Below are 13,479 nucleotides of genomic sequence, written 5' to 3'. Positions count from 1 at the left end.
GAGGATTAATGAGGGTTTATTTTATAACCTGCAACCTTGCTAAAATTGCTAATTATTTCCAGTATTCTTTTGGATGATTTCTTGGGATTTTCTAGGTAGACCATCATGTCATCTGCAAAGAGTGAAAGTTTTGTCTCTTCCTTCCCAATTCTAATTCCCTCAATTTCTTTTTCTTCTCTAATTGCTTGACACTAGCATTTCTAATACAATATTGAATAGTAGTAGTGGTGATAATGGGCACCCTTGTTTCACCCCTGATCTTATTGGGAATGCCTCTAGCCTCTCCCCATTGAATATAATGCTTGTTGATGGTTTCAGATAGATACTGCTAATTATTTTAAGGAACAGTCCATTTATTCCTACCCTCTCTATTGTTTTTAATAGGAATGGATGCTGTATTTTGTCAAAAGATTTTTCAGCATCTATTGATATTGATCATATGATTTCTGATAGGTTTGTTGTTGATATAATTGAGTATACTAACAGTTTTCCTAATATTGAACCTACCCTGCATTCCTGGAATAAATCCTACTTTATCATAATGTTTTATCCTAGTGATAACTTCTTGTAATCATTTTGCTAAGATTTTATTTAAGATTTTTGCATCTATATTCATCAGGGAAATAGGTCTATAATTTTCTTTCTCTGTTTTAACTCTTCCTGGTTTAGGTAAGCGCACCATATTGGTTTCATAGAAAGAGTTAGGCAGAGTTCCATATTTCCCTATTTTTCCAAAAGTTTATAGAGAATTGGAACCAATTGTTCCTTAAATGTTTGGTAGAATTCACTTGTGAATCCATCAGGCCCTGGAGATTTATTTTAGGGAGTTCAATGATTGCTTGTTGAATTTCTTTTTCTGAGATAGTGTTGTTTAGGTATTTAATCTCTTCTTCATTCCACCTGGGCCTGGATTAGTTCATCAGCAAAGAGACTGAGGCGGGGACCCCAGACTAGGAAGCAGAGCCCAGAAAGGAGCTACAAAACCAAGAGAGAAGGGAACATCATGGATAAGATCCTTATTGTTTCAAAATCAAGGAAGACAAGGAAGATGATAACTGAGAAAAGATGGTTAGACATGGCAGGGAGAGTTTGGAATCATGACTGTAGAGTGTCAAATAAAATGACACGAGATATCTGTTGTCAAGGGTCCTCTCTGGTATTTAGGTCCAAGAGACAGGAGAGATGTGCGATGATAATGGAGACAGGTGGATCAAGTAAAGTTTTTTGAGAATGGAGAGAAAATATGGGCATGTTTGTAGACTAGGAAGGAAGTAGCCAGTAGGCAGGAAAGATTGAAGGAAAGTGAAAACAGGAAGGATAGATGGAGCAATTTGGTGGAGGATATAAGAAATAAGAGTCTTACTTGGAAACATAGGAGCATTTTCATTGACTAGAAGAAACGCCACCTCTTTGAGATGGCTGAAGGAGGAGATGGTGGCAGAAGGCATTGGTTGATCTTTGAGAAGAACAATGGGGTACAAGATGGTCTCAGGTAATAGCCTCATTTGGTGGCAAGCTTTTTAACTGAAAATCTGTATAGTGAACCATGAAAGGTTGAGGAGTAATGAAAAGGTTCAAAAGAGCTTTCCATGGAAATTGGGATAATGAATTGTTTAGGGAAATTAAATATAAAAGCATTGCTTTGCCTCAGGAAGAGCTTAGTTGAGGTGATGTAACATACATGTCTGGTGTACAAGATACATGCAAGATAAATTGGGAATAATCTCAGAGGTCAGACACTAGTTTGAAGGGAAATATAGATGAGATAGGTGAGACTTTATCAGAGACTACACGGAAGCCAGGAGGTAGAACTGAGGAGGAACAGCATTCTAGGCATGGAGGCAGCCAGTGTAGAATGTCAGGACATGGAATTTATGTGTAAGAAATAGATATTTATTAAGGATCTACTTACGTAACTCTGGGGATACAAAGAATGTCAAGATAGTCCCTCTTCTCAAGGATATTACATTGTAAAAGGGGAAGCAACAGGAAATGGCTAAGTACAAACAAGGTACTACATACTGGATAAACTTGAAATAATCAACTGAGGGCAACATCCACATTAAAGGGGATAGGGAAAACCTCCTTGTAGAAGGCAGGGTTTATCTTGGACTTGAGTAAGCCAGATAGGGCAAGAAATGAAGAGGAGAGAGGAAAGAATTCCCCTCACAGGGATGGGGGTGGAGGTGGGGAGCAGCAGGACATCTGGTGAAAATGCCTACAGTCAGAAGATATGAATGTTTTCTTTTTGGAACAGCACTTACTCTCTCAAACCAAACTATTGGAAACATTAGGCCAATCTATTATATCTGGCACAGGGCAGAGGACTCAAATATTTCTAGAAAATGCATCTCCTACAGTTTGCTCCAAGTCTTTTATAACCCTCTGAAGTGACATCTATTAAAAAAGGTTTCATCTATTCTATTGAATTTTCTTTAAATATTTCTAACAAGAATTCCCCTGTCCTTCAAAAATCCTAAATTCTTCAAAACAGGTAACTCATCAGTATTTTCAATTTAAAATAAAGATTTAGAATACAGTTTCCATAAGCTATAAAAACAATATAAGAACAGGCATAAGCCTATAATGTAATGAGAGACTGTGTAGTTTATAGGTTAAACCATATTAATTTTTCCAGCATGCCTAATACAACCATCAGTTATATTTAGAGCTTCTCATGGAATATGGATTGGATATATATGATTTCATTTCCATAGGGAACTCCCTTTACCCTGCAGGTCAGTATCTTCTCTGCAACTTAGAATCTAGAAAATTACTTAGAGGTTCAATGACTTGCCTATGGTCACACAATTCATTTGTCTCAGAGGCATAACTTGAACTCTGTGGTCTTGCAAGCTGCCAGGGCAACTTTCTTTTTCTTTTCTTTTTTTTATTAAAGATTTTATTTATTTTGAGTTTTACAAAATTTCCCCCATTCTTGCTTCCCTTCACCCACCCCCCACAGAAGGCATTCTGCTAATGTTTACATTAGTTACATTGGTTCCATGTTATACATTGATCTAAGTTGAATATAATGACAGAGAAATCATATCTTTAAGGAAGAAAAACAAAGTATGAGATAGTAAAATTACATAATAATAGAACTTTTTTTCCTGGTTTGACTGCAATAGTCTCTGGTCTTTGTTCAAAGTTCAGAATTCTTTCTCTGGTTACAGATGGTATCCTCCACTGCAGATAGCTCAGGATTGTCCCTGCTTGTTGAACTGAAACAATGAGCAAGTCCTTCAGGGTTGATCATCAGCTCCATGTTGCTGTTAGGGTGTACAATGTTTTTCCTGGTTCTGCTCATCTCGCTCAGCATCAGTTTATGCAAATCTCTCCAGGCTTCCCTGAATTCCCATCCCTCCTGGTTTCTAATAGAACAGTAATGTTCCTTGACATACATGTACCTCAGTTTGTTAAGCCATTCCCCAATTAAAGGACGTTCACTTAATTTTTTGCTACCACAAACAGGGCTGCTATAAATATTTTTGTACAAGTGATATTTTTACCCTTTTTTATCATCTCTTCAGGGTATAGACCTAGTAGTGGTATTGCTGGGTCAAAGGGTATGCACTTTTTTGTTGCCCTTTGGGCATAATCTGAAATTGCTCTTCAGAAAGGTTGGATGTGTTCACAGATTCACCAGTAATGTAGTAGTGTCCCAGATTTCCCACATCCCTTCCAGTATTGATCATTGTCCTTTCTGGTCATATTGTTGTGCAAACTCTTAATTGTGAAAATATGCAAATAATTATTTGTGTTATTAGAAACAATGAAACTTTACTGTTGTAAACTTGCCCCATATTCATTTTATTTCCAATATCTTTCATTTATTAACTTGTCTATTTTCACCAATTGAGAAAATATGCAAAATTTAGTTTGTACAAGTAAAAAATGCACTTTGAACCATCACATTTCCAGTCAGGATTTCATATATAACCATCCTTATCTTATAAAAAGATCTCATGAATTAAGGAGCTTGAGGAACTGCGAAGTGAGTGTTTTAGAGTATTAACATATATGTTAAAGTATGATATATATGAGAGGAGACAAAGATTGTAGGGTAACATTGCTTAAAAACTATATATTTATATAAAACTATATATATAGTTACATGCAAGATAGATTGGGAGGGAAGTAAGATGGGGGAGAAAATTGTACAGCTCAAATAATAAAAAAAGATAGATTGGGAATAATTTCATAGCGAAAGCACTAGTTTTGAGGGAAACTGAGAAAGGCTTCTTGTGATAGATGAGATTTTAGCAACCAGAAAGAAGCCTGGAAACAGAAGTGAGGAGGGACAGAACTCTAGGCATGGGGGCAGCCAGTGAAGACTGTCATGAGATGGAGTTTTGTGTGTGAGAAATAGATATTTATTAAGGATCTACTATGTAACTCTCACCAGGCTAAGAGCTGGGTATGCAAAACGGGAATAACAGGAAACAGCTAAACACAAACAAGATTCTACCTACAGAATTAACTTGAGGTAATCATCAGAGGGAGACATCTACATTAAAAGGGATTGGGAAAACCTAATTGTGGAAGGCAGGGTTTTATTTTGTACTTAAGCCAGCTAGAGCATGAAATGAAGAGGAGAGAGGAAAGAATTCCATGCATAGAGAGACATCCAGTGAAAATTCTTATAGTCAGTGGATAGGAATGTTTTATTTTTGCAACAATAATTCCTCTCTCAAACCAAACTATTGGAAACAATGGACCAATATATTGCATCTAGCATAAGACGAAAGAAGACTGCATCTCCTCCTACAGTTTACTCCAAGTTTTTTACAACCCTCTCAAATGACATGTTAAGAAAGGCCACATCTATTCTATTGATTTTTCTATAAATCAATCTAATAAGAACTCCCCTACCCCTCAAAAATACTAAATTCCTGAAAACAGGTTACTCATCAGTATTTTCAATTTAAAATAATGATTTAGAACACAATTTCCATAAGTTGTAAGGACAGTGTAACAACAGGTATGAATTATGCCTGTAATGTAGAGAGAGAGACTGGTTTTTGAGTATTTTATGAAAACAGCTTTATTAATTTTTCAGCATACCTAATATAGCCATCCAGTTATATGTGGATGTTAGAGCTTCTCATGGAATATGGATTGGATATGTGCTTTCATTGTTATAGGGAACTCCATCTACCACTGCAGGTCAGTATTTTCTCTGCACCTTAGAATCTAGAAAATTGCTTAGATCAATGAGAGTTTAAGTGACTTGCCTAGGTTCACACAACTAGTCCGTCTCAGAGATATGACTTAACTCTGTAGTCTTGCAAGCTTCCAGGGAAATTTTTTATCCATCATATTATGCAGCCTCTATTTAGTTTATTAAACAATATATGCAATAGGAACTGCAAACATGAGTCTCAGAAATGTTATGTGTGGAAGCTAAATTCCAAATGTATTTTTAAAGGAGAAGTAAATTTATGTAAATATTGAAAATATATGGAATCCTGATGGGAAATTTGATGGTTCAAAGTACATTTTTCACTTTTGCAAACTGAATTTCATATAGTTTCTTAATTGGTGAAAATAAACAATTTTACGTATCATTAGAAACAATGAAACTGTCCTGTTGTAAACTGGCCCCACATTCATATCATTTACAATATCTTTCATTCACTAGTTTTCAAAATCAAAAGTAATAGGCTGTATTCTGAGTTTTTCTTAATATTTTTAGTTGTCTTAAATGACAAGAAGTATAAGGACTGGCATGTTGCTTTTGCACATAGGTCCACATCATTATACTGGACTTAGGTTTACAGAGTCAAAATTGATTACTTAAACGAAATCAGCCCCATAGGTCATTGAAGTTTGAGGCTCACTGAAATGGCTGAAGCCAGAGCTCTTTCATGGTTGGCTGACTATCCTCATTGACTTCCTTGTAATGGATATTCTGTGATTTGCAGATTAATTACCTTTTCCCATCATATGTATATGGTTGTTAAAACCTGAGTCTAATTTCCATAAGAATATAGGACCTGGCAAATGTCAAGATTTTAATGGAGTCTATTAATCACGTTTTATTTGATTATTAAAAATCATTTAAACATAGTCAAGATTAATGGAAATGGGTGTGAGCAACAAATGGTTTTAAAATACAAATGTTAAATGAAACTAAGAAAATAAAAATCCTACCACCAATGATAATCCCTTTCCAAGATTTAGATACTTTTAAATGTGTTTATTTAAAGAAGAGAATCCTTGCCAGTGAAATTTGAGCAGTGTGTTAGCTAGATTTTAAATCACTAGTTTTAAAATCAACTGTACTTTGTCCATAAAGGAGACATTACCAGAATCATGAATACTGGTTTCGCAAATACCAGCTGCATATGAGTGCATATTAAAAGCTGTCACAGATTCTTCTCCCCTCTCCCCTTTACTTTTACATTTATATCCTTTCCTAAAATTCACAGCAACCAAATTCCCTTCCCCACCATGGTGCCATTCAACTGGCTGAATGGCTGAATCTTTCTTTTATGTTACTTTGTTTCCTTCCTTTCTTATTTCTTTCACTATTCACTCGGTTTTCTGCTTAAGCAGCTTCACAAATGTATATCAACATATCTTTCAAAATTGTTTCTCCTCTTTCTGTCAACTCCTTCCCAATACTATCTATCCACCCTTACCCTGTCCTTTTTTTGACTGAAAACTCCTACCTTAATAAACCTGGATTAAGAAAGAGAAAATTAGTGTAAATTGAATTAAAATCTCAATTTTTTTAAAGTTCCCTTCATAGTTTCCATAATGAAAGGTTTCATTTCTTCTCCCTCCTTTACTACTTAAACTTTTTTCTTTAAGTATCAAGAGATACAAAAATATTCATATATATTGTTTAATTATTAATTTAAGTCAGTGTTGTCTTGTGAAAACCTTTTTTTAAACTGTGAATCGGGTACGGAAACTGGAAGGTCAATTCCAACTCAGAAACTTTGTATGCCCCTGAGAACTTATTTAACCTCTATGGTCTCAGTTTCCCCTACTATGAATGAGCATAACATTAGCACCTCCTTCCCAGAGTTATTGCAAAAATCAAATGATATAATATTTGTAGAGTTTTAGCACAGTGATTTTTTTTTTTTGGAAAATGGAAATTGATGAAATGTTAACAGGCAGGGTGTCTCAAAATACAAGGGACCACCGGCAACCAGCACAGACCTCCCATGTACTGATGTCCCCAGGTTCCTGGGGCACAGAGGGATGAGGAGCCATCATTTCAAGTGGAATAGGTTTTCTCTGCTTCCAGTTCTGTGCACATTATATGCAAATCTAGTCTACACAAACAGAACAGTCCTGTCACCTACCGCCTGCTTGGCTCCACTGAGCTAATGATATGACAATGATCATAATAAGTCTGTGTAGCTGGTCATCACCACAATCACCTTTGGTGGATTTCAGATTCCGTTTCTTCCATGGTCTAGCTGGAAGGTGGCATTTTAGAAAGAAAAGCCGTGAAGGCTTGGAACATGCGATGAATGTGATGACGCCCCTATCTGTTAAACTGGGGGTGTGAGTGACCCCGCAGGGTGTGGGCACACTGCCAGTGAGAACATTCAGGGAACATGAGAGGGGTCTTTGTAGCTGCTTGACTGCCTCTTGTTCTTAACCACAGAGGCTGGATCGTGTCACACAGAAAAGGTCATTTGGAACAGCTAAGAAAGACAAGGAGCAAGGAATACTTGTGACTTTCACTTCGGACAGGCAGTTGGCAGGACTGATTTTTTAAAGCCACTTCATTGGATTAGTTGGGCAGAAGATTATTGGATTCGTTGACCCACTGGACTCTCCCCCAGACAACATAATAGTACACATTCTCCCCTTTTAGAACATAGGGCTAGCTGCTGTGGAATCTTCTCCCTTATGGGCAACCGGCCTCTAAAACAAGAAAGCTCTCATCCTGCCAAGAAAACATTCTCTCCAATTCTGTGACGCACCGCCCAGAACAAGGGTACAGGAATCCAGACAAGGACAGGCACACAGATCGCGAAATCTATTACCCCACATCCCCAGGGACTGAGGCCAGAGATCAGACTGACTGGTGGCCAAGGGACAAAAATTTACATATAGAGAAAACAAAAGCAAACAAAAAATCAAAAATCATAAAAAACCACCCTCCAACAATTTTAAAAAGTACTTGAATTTACAATTTAATTTGCTATAATTTGGTGAAGACAATTTGGATTTTGCAAGGTATGTTAGGAATTTACTCCATGCTACAATGTAAAGAAATATACAGACACACAGACATACACACACACACACACACACACACACATACACACACATATCGATCCAGGTGAGAGCTTCATCAGAAGTCATCTTCTTCGCTCAATTGGCATTTCTCTGACGAACATTTTGTCTATCTTTGGCATTCTGAGACAAGCTGCTTTTCAGTGGGGCAGACCCACCATCCTCATCACCTGGGGGTTCAGCTTCTGGGATTTCATCAGGCTTTCTCTTCTTCTCATTAATGACAAGGACAGTGAAAAGGATCAGCACTTCTGTCACGATGCCTAGGAAGGGCCAGAGCGCAGCCAGGCGGCTACGGACTTGCAGGGTGATTACAGCAGAATCAGAGCCCTCAGAGTTGGTGCCGTTGCAGATGTATTTTCCAGGATCCGTCTCCAAATTCGCAGTTTAAACGTGCAGCTCTGTTTTTTCAGGGGTCTCAATTATGACGATCGTCCCTTCACTGCCATTTAAAATGTTCCTATGACTTCCAGGTTCAGATAGTTTGGTCCAATTCCAGTGATCGACAGGAGGATATGAGCTACTCTTACACGCAAGAACTATCGTGTCTTCCTCATTCCCATGTTCGGACTTCTTGCTCACCACAATCTTTGGGGGCCCTTTGACTTGGACGTCAGCCTTTCCAATTACTTCTGGAAAAAAGACACACTGATATTCCCCGGTTTTGTCATCTGACATAACCCCATACCGTGTTTCTGGACTACTCGACGAATCCTCTTGCAAAACCTTGTCACCCTTCAGCCAACGATGACCCTGAATTTGTGTTGAATTTTGATTCAATTTACAGGTCAGGAGTGTTTTATGGTCAGAAACATCTATGGTCGTCCAAATTTTGCTTCCCGTGGCGGAGGCGACCGGAGCGCAGAGCAGCGCGGTGGACAGCGCAGCCACGGCAGTGGGGCCCCCATGGCGCTCCCTCTTCCCCACAGTGGTTCTTAATTAGAAAGGAGTTTCTTCTCAGGGTACGTGAAAAAGCCATCACTATTGCAGCTGGGAGTCTGGGGAACAAATAAGCCTTAGACACTCTGGAAGAAGGCAAAAGGCAAAAAGGGACTCCTGAAGAACAAGAAAAGATGACGAATTTGATTATATACACAATAGATGAATATTTGCACATTCATTACTTGAGGGATCCATGAGTTTGTTTATGGGGATAATCCCGCCCCCAGGACATATCATAATATCCTTACTTCTTGGTAGATGGTCTGTTAGGAGCAGTGGATAGAGTGCCACACCATTTGTCCTTAAGATTCGTCTGTGTGAATTCAAATCTGTCCTTGGACACTAACTGTAACCCTGGGCAAGTCATTTGAGCCTGTTTGCCTCAGTTTTTTCCATCTCTAAAATGAGTTGGAGAAGGAAATGACAAACTTCTCCAGTACCTTTGCCAAGAAGACCCCAGATGAGGTCCTTAAGAGTCAAAACAACTGAAATGATTGAACAATAAAGATGGTTTTTGAGATTCACTACTGATTTAAAAAAAAATCTTTCTATTCTGACCCAGCTGGGGAAAGCTTTATGACATTAGTGAGCATATATCTAGCAGTAAGAGCTAATGCATATTTTGTATCTCTTCAGGAGACCATAGTGGCAGTTTTTATTTATTATGGCAGGGAGTTACAGTTCAGGCATAAGTATAACAATACATTTTATGTTAAAAATTATACTAATAAGTAATTGTACAACTTCAATGGTTGGTAGTACATTATCGAACCATCGCATAGCTCTCTTCTTTCCATAGGACCCCTCTACATTTGGCTTGTGTTTATGGATATCCTGATGTTGTGACTCTCCTAGTGGAGAGAAAATGCCACCTGAACCCACATGACCTTGGAGGTCTAATACCTTTAATGAGGGTATGCACATGTTAACTGCTGGTCAATGAAATTCATTTTGATTTCTCTCTTCTAACTTAAATATTACTAATGATATTTTAGTAGGCTAAATTTTATATTACAGGATCTCTATATAATTTTGACAGGCAATACAAGGTCAGCAGTAGGAATGTACATCTATCCTGCTTAAAGACCCTAAGCTTGTGGATACCTGCAACAACAACACTCTGCTTCACTATGCTGCCTATGGCCAGAACACTGCTATAGTTTCAAAGCTGCTGCAATATAATTGTGACTTTGAGGCACAAAACAAGGTAGAAGAAGACCATCTCTTATATGATAAAGTCTTTTGTGAGCTAAAATGGATAATCAGGTGGTTTCCAGTTCATATATTTTATAATTCATTTATTCCTGGAAGTATTTGTTGAAAAGAACTTAAACTAAATCTGTAGTCAACATTCATTGGACTTTGGAATTTTGGGGGAACATGGGAGGAAATTACATTCTCATTGGAACCCCTAATGATTTAAGGCCTTCAGTTGATTTAGGCCAATGCCTACTCTATGATTTAATCTCAAGGTAGAGAATTCTTTTTTCTTAAGATAGGAGTTTTAGGGTCTTCTGATTCTTCAATTTTTAAATCTAAATTTAAATGCTTTTCAATTACTTGTAAAGATAGCAGCATTCATTACCACATTTTTCATTCTCCCTATGACAGCAAGTAATTTGGTATATATTATACATGGACAACAATGTTATATGTATTTCCATATTAGTAATATTGTGAAAGGTGAATTAGAATGAAATGAAAACCAGAAATGATAAAGAAAAAATATAGAAAATATGAAAATAGCATTCTTTTATCTGCATTCAGATTCCATAATAATTTTTTGTCCTTCACTCGGAAAGAAAATCATGAGATCGGGGAGATGATGCCATGGCAAGCACATGAATTGGATTTGAGTGTGGGAATGGTGGGCTGTGCAGTGCCATCAGTCTCCTCCAGAGCCATCTGGGCCCAGTGGTCAGATATGAATCAGCACTACTGAAGATGGCCCTAGATGTAAGGCAATCAGGGTTAAATGATATACCCATGGTCACACAGCTAATAAGTGTCACGTGTCAAGTGTCTGAGGTCAGATTCAAACTCTTGTCCTCCTGTCTCCAAGGCCAGTGCTTTATCCATTGTGCCATCTACCTACCCTTCAGACTCCATAACTCTTTTTCTGAATGTAAATGTCATTTTTCATCACAGGTCTCTTAGAATCATCACTGATCATTGTTCAGCTGAGAAGAACTAAATCTGTCATCATCAATGCTGCTGTTATTCTTCAGTGTTCTCATTCTGCTCCCTTGACTCCACATCATTTCACTCAGTCTTTCCAGGTTTTTCTGAAACCCATCTGCTCATGATTTCTTTGAGAACAGTGGTATTCTGTCACATTCATATACCATAATTTCTTTAGCTATTCCCCAATTGATGGACATTCCCTCAATTTCCAGTTCTTTGCCTCTACAAAGAGAGCTATTATAAATACTATTGCACATGTCAGTCTTTTCCCTGTTTTTCAGATCTCTAGGATACTGACCTAGGAGAGGTTTTTCTGTGTCAAAGTTTTCTAGCCCTTTGAACCTGCTTTGAAATTGCTCTGAAGAATGGTTGGCTCAGTTCACACCTTTACCAACACTACATCATTGTCCCAGTTTTCTCATATACCCTCTAACATCCTTTTTCTTTTTTGTCATATCAGCCAATCTGATCAGTGAGAGGTGGTATCTCAGAGTTGTTTTAATTTACATTTCTCTAATCAGTAGTTATTTAGAGCATTTTTTCATATAATTTTGACAGGCAGTACAGGATCAGCAGGAGGAATCTATCCTGCTTAAGCATGGTGCAAACCCTAAGCTTGCGGATACCTTCAACAATAACACTCTGTTTCACTATGCTACCTATGGCCAGAATACAACTATAGTTTCACAGCTGGTGTAATATATTTCTGACTTTGAGGCACAAAACAATGTAGAAGACCACCTCTTGTATGATTAAGTGTTTTTTGAGCTAAAATGGGTAATTTCTTCATCTGAAAACTGTCTGTTCATATTCTTTGATCAGTTATAACTGTAATAACTTGTATTCTTATAAATTTGCCTCAATTCTCCAAATATTTTAGAAATGAGTCCTTTATCAGAAGCACTAACTGTGAAAATTGTTTCCTAGCTTTGTGCATTCCTTCTAATCTTGGTTGCACTTGTTTTTTGCAAAAACTTAAGTTAATGCAATCAAAATTAACTATCTTACATTTTATTTAGTGCTCTATTTCTTGTTTTGATCTTCAGTTCTTTCCCTCTCCATAAATCTGACAGAAAAAAATATTTATTCCTCCTTCTCCTAATTTGCTTGTAGCATCCATCTTTTAGCTCTCAATCCTATACTCATTTCAACCTTACATTGGTATAGAATGTGAATTGTTGTTCTAAATCTAGTTTCTGGCATACTCTTTCCCAGTTTTCCCAGTAGTTTTGGCCAAACAGTGAGTTCTTATCCCAGATGCTGGAGTCTTTGTGTTTATCAAGCTGTAGATTACTATAATCATTTGCTATTTTTTCTTTTGTACCTAATCCATTCCACTGATCCACTTCTCTATTTCTTAGTCATACTAAACAGTCTTGATGATTGCCCCATTACAATAGTTTATTTAAAACTATTATATATATATATATATATATATATATGTATATATATACACATATATGTTTATAATATAGTTTCAGTGCTATGTCTTCATTTGTATTTTTTATTTATTACTGATATGCTTCCTTTTATTCTTCAGATGAATTTTATTTCTATTTTTTCTAGTTCTATATTTTTTGGTACTTTGGTTGATGTAACCCTGAATATAATTTAGATAGAATTGTCCTTTTTAACATTATTAGCCTGGCCTACCAATGAGTAATTGACCTTTTCCAGTTTTGAAATCTGTACTTGTGGGCAAACATGAACATACCATATGAAGACTAATAGTTTGAAATAAGGTAACATGGAAGCATGAGTGGGGTATTGTGCCCTAGACATACCTAAGAAATCTCAAACAGAAACAACCTTTTGGTTCAGAGAAAGTTTCACTAGGAGATAAGAGATATTCCCCTTTATCCAAAGAATGAAAGCCCTTCTCCAGAACTGCCAGAAAATATGTCTAAGGGAGCAGATCATTACACTTCTTTCTCCTCATTCCTAACTGCCCTTGAATCAAATAAAATGTCATACAGTTGGGAAGTGACTAGCTAGCTGGCCTAATAGGAAAGTCACTGCAATTCTGGGTACACTTGACTCCCTGTTGTCCCCTCTTGCTGTAATTCAGTAATTCTCATTTAGCCT

The 13,479-nt window shown here is 37.2% G+C and overlaps 1 pseudogene; it reads right to left on the bottom strand.

Annotated features, from left to right (window-relative positions):
- Positions 1 to 8,162: 8,162 nt before the first annotated feature.
- LOC141492037 (basigin pseudogene) lies at positions 8,163 to 10,865 on the bottom strand (annotated as a pseudogene).
- Positions 10,866 to 13,479: the final 2,614 nt, after the last annotated feature.

This window comes from Macrotis lagotis, chromosome 6 (genome assembly GCF_037893015.1).
Source record: "Macrotis lagotis isolate mMagLag1 chromosome 6, bilby.v1.9.chrom.fasta, whole genome shotgun sequence".
NCBI classification, from domain to species: Eukaryota; Metazoa; Chordata; class Mammalia; order Peramelemorphia; family Peramelidae; genus Macrotis; species Macrotis lagotis.
The sequence above is the reverse complement of the archived record's forward strand: the minus strand, read 5'-3'. Positions and strand labels throughout refer to the sequence as shown.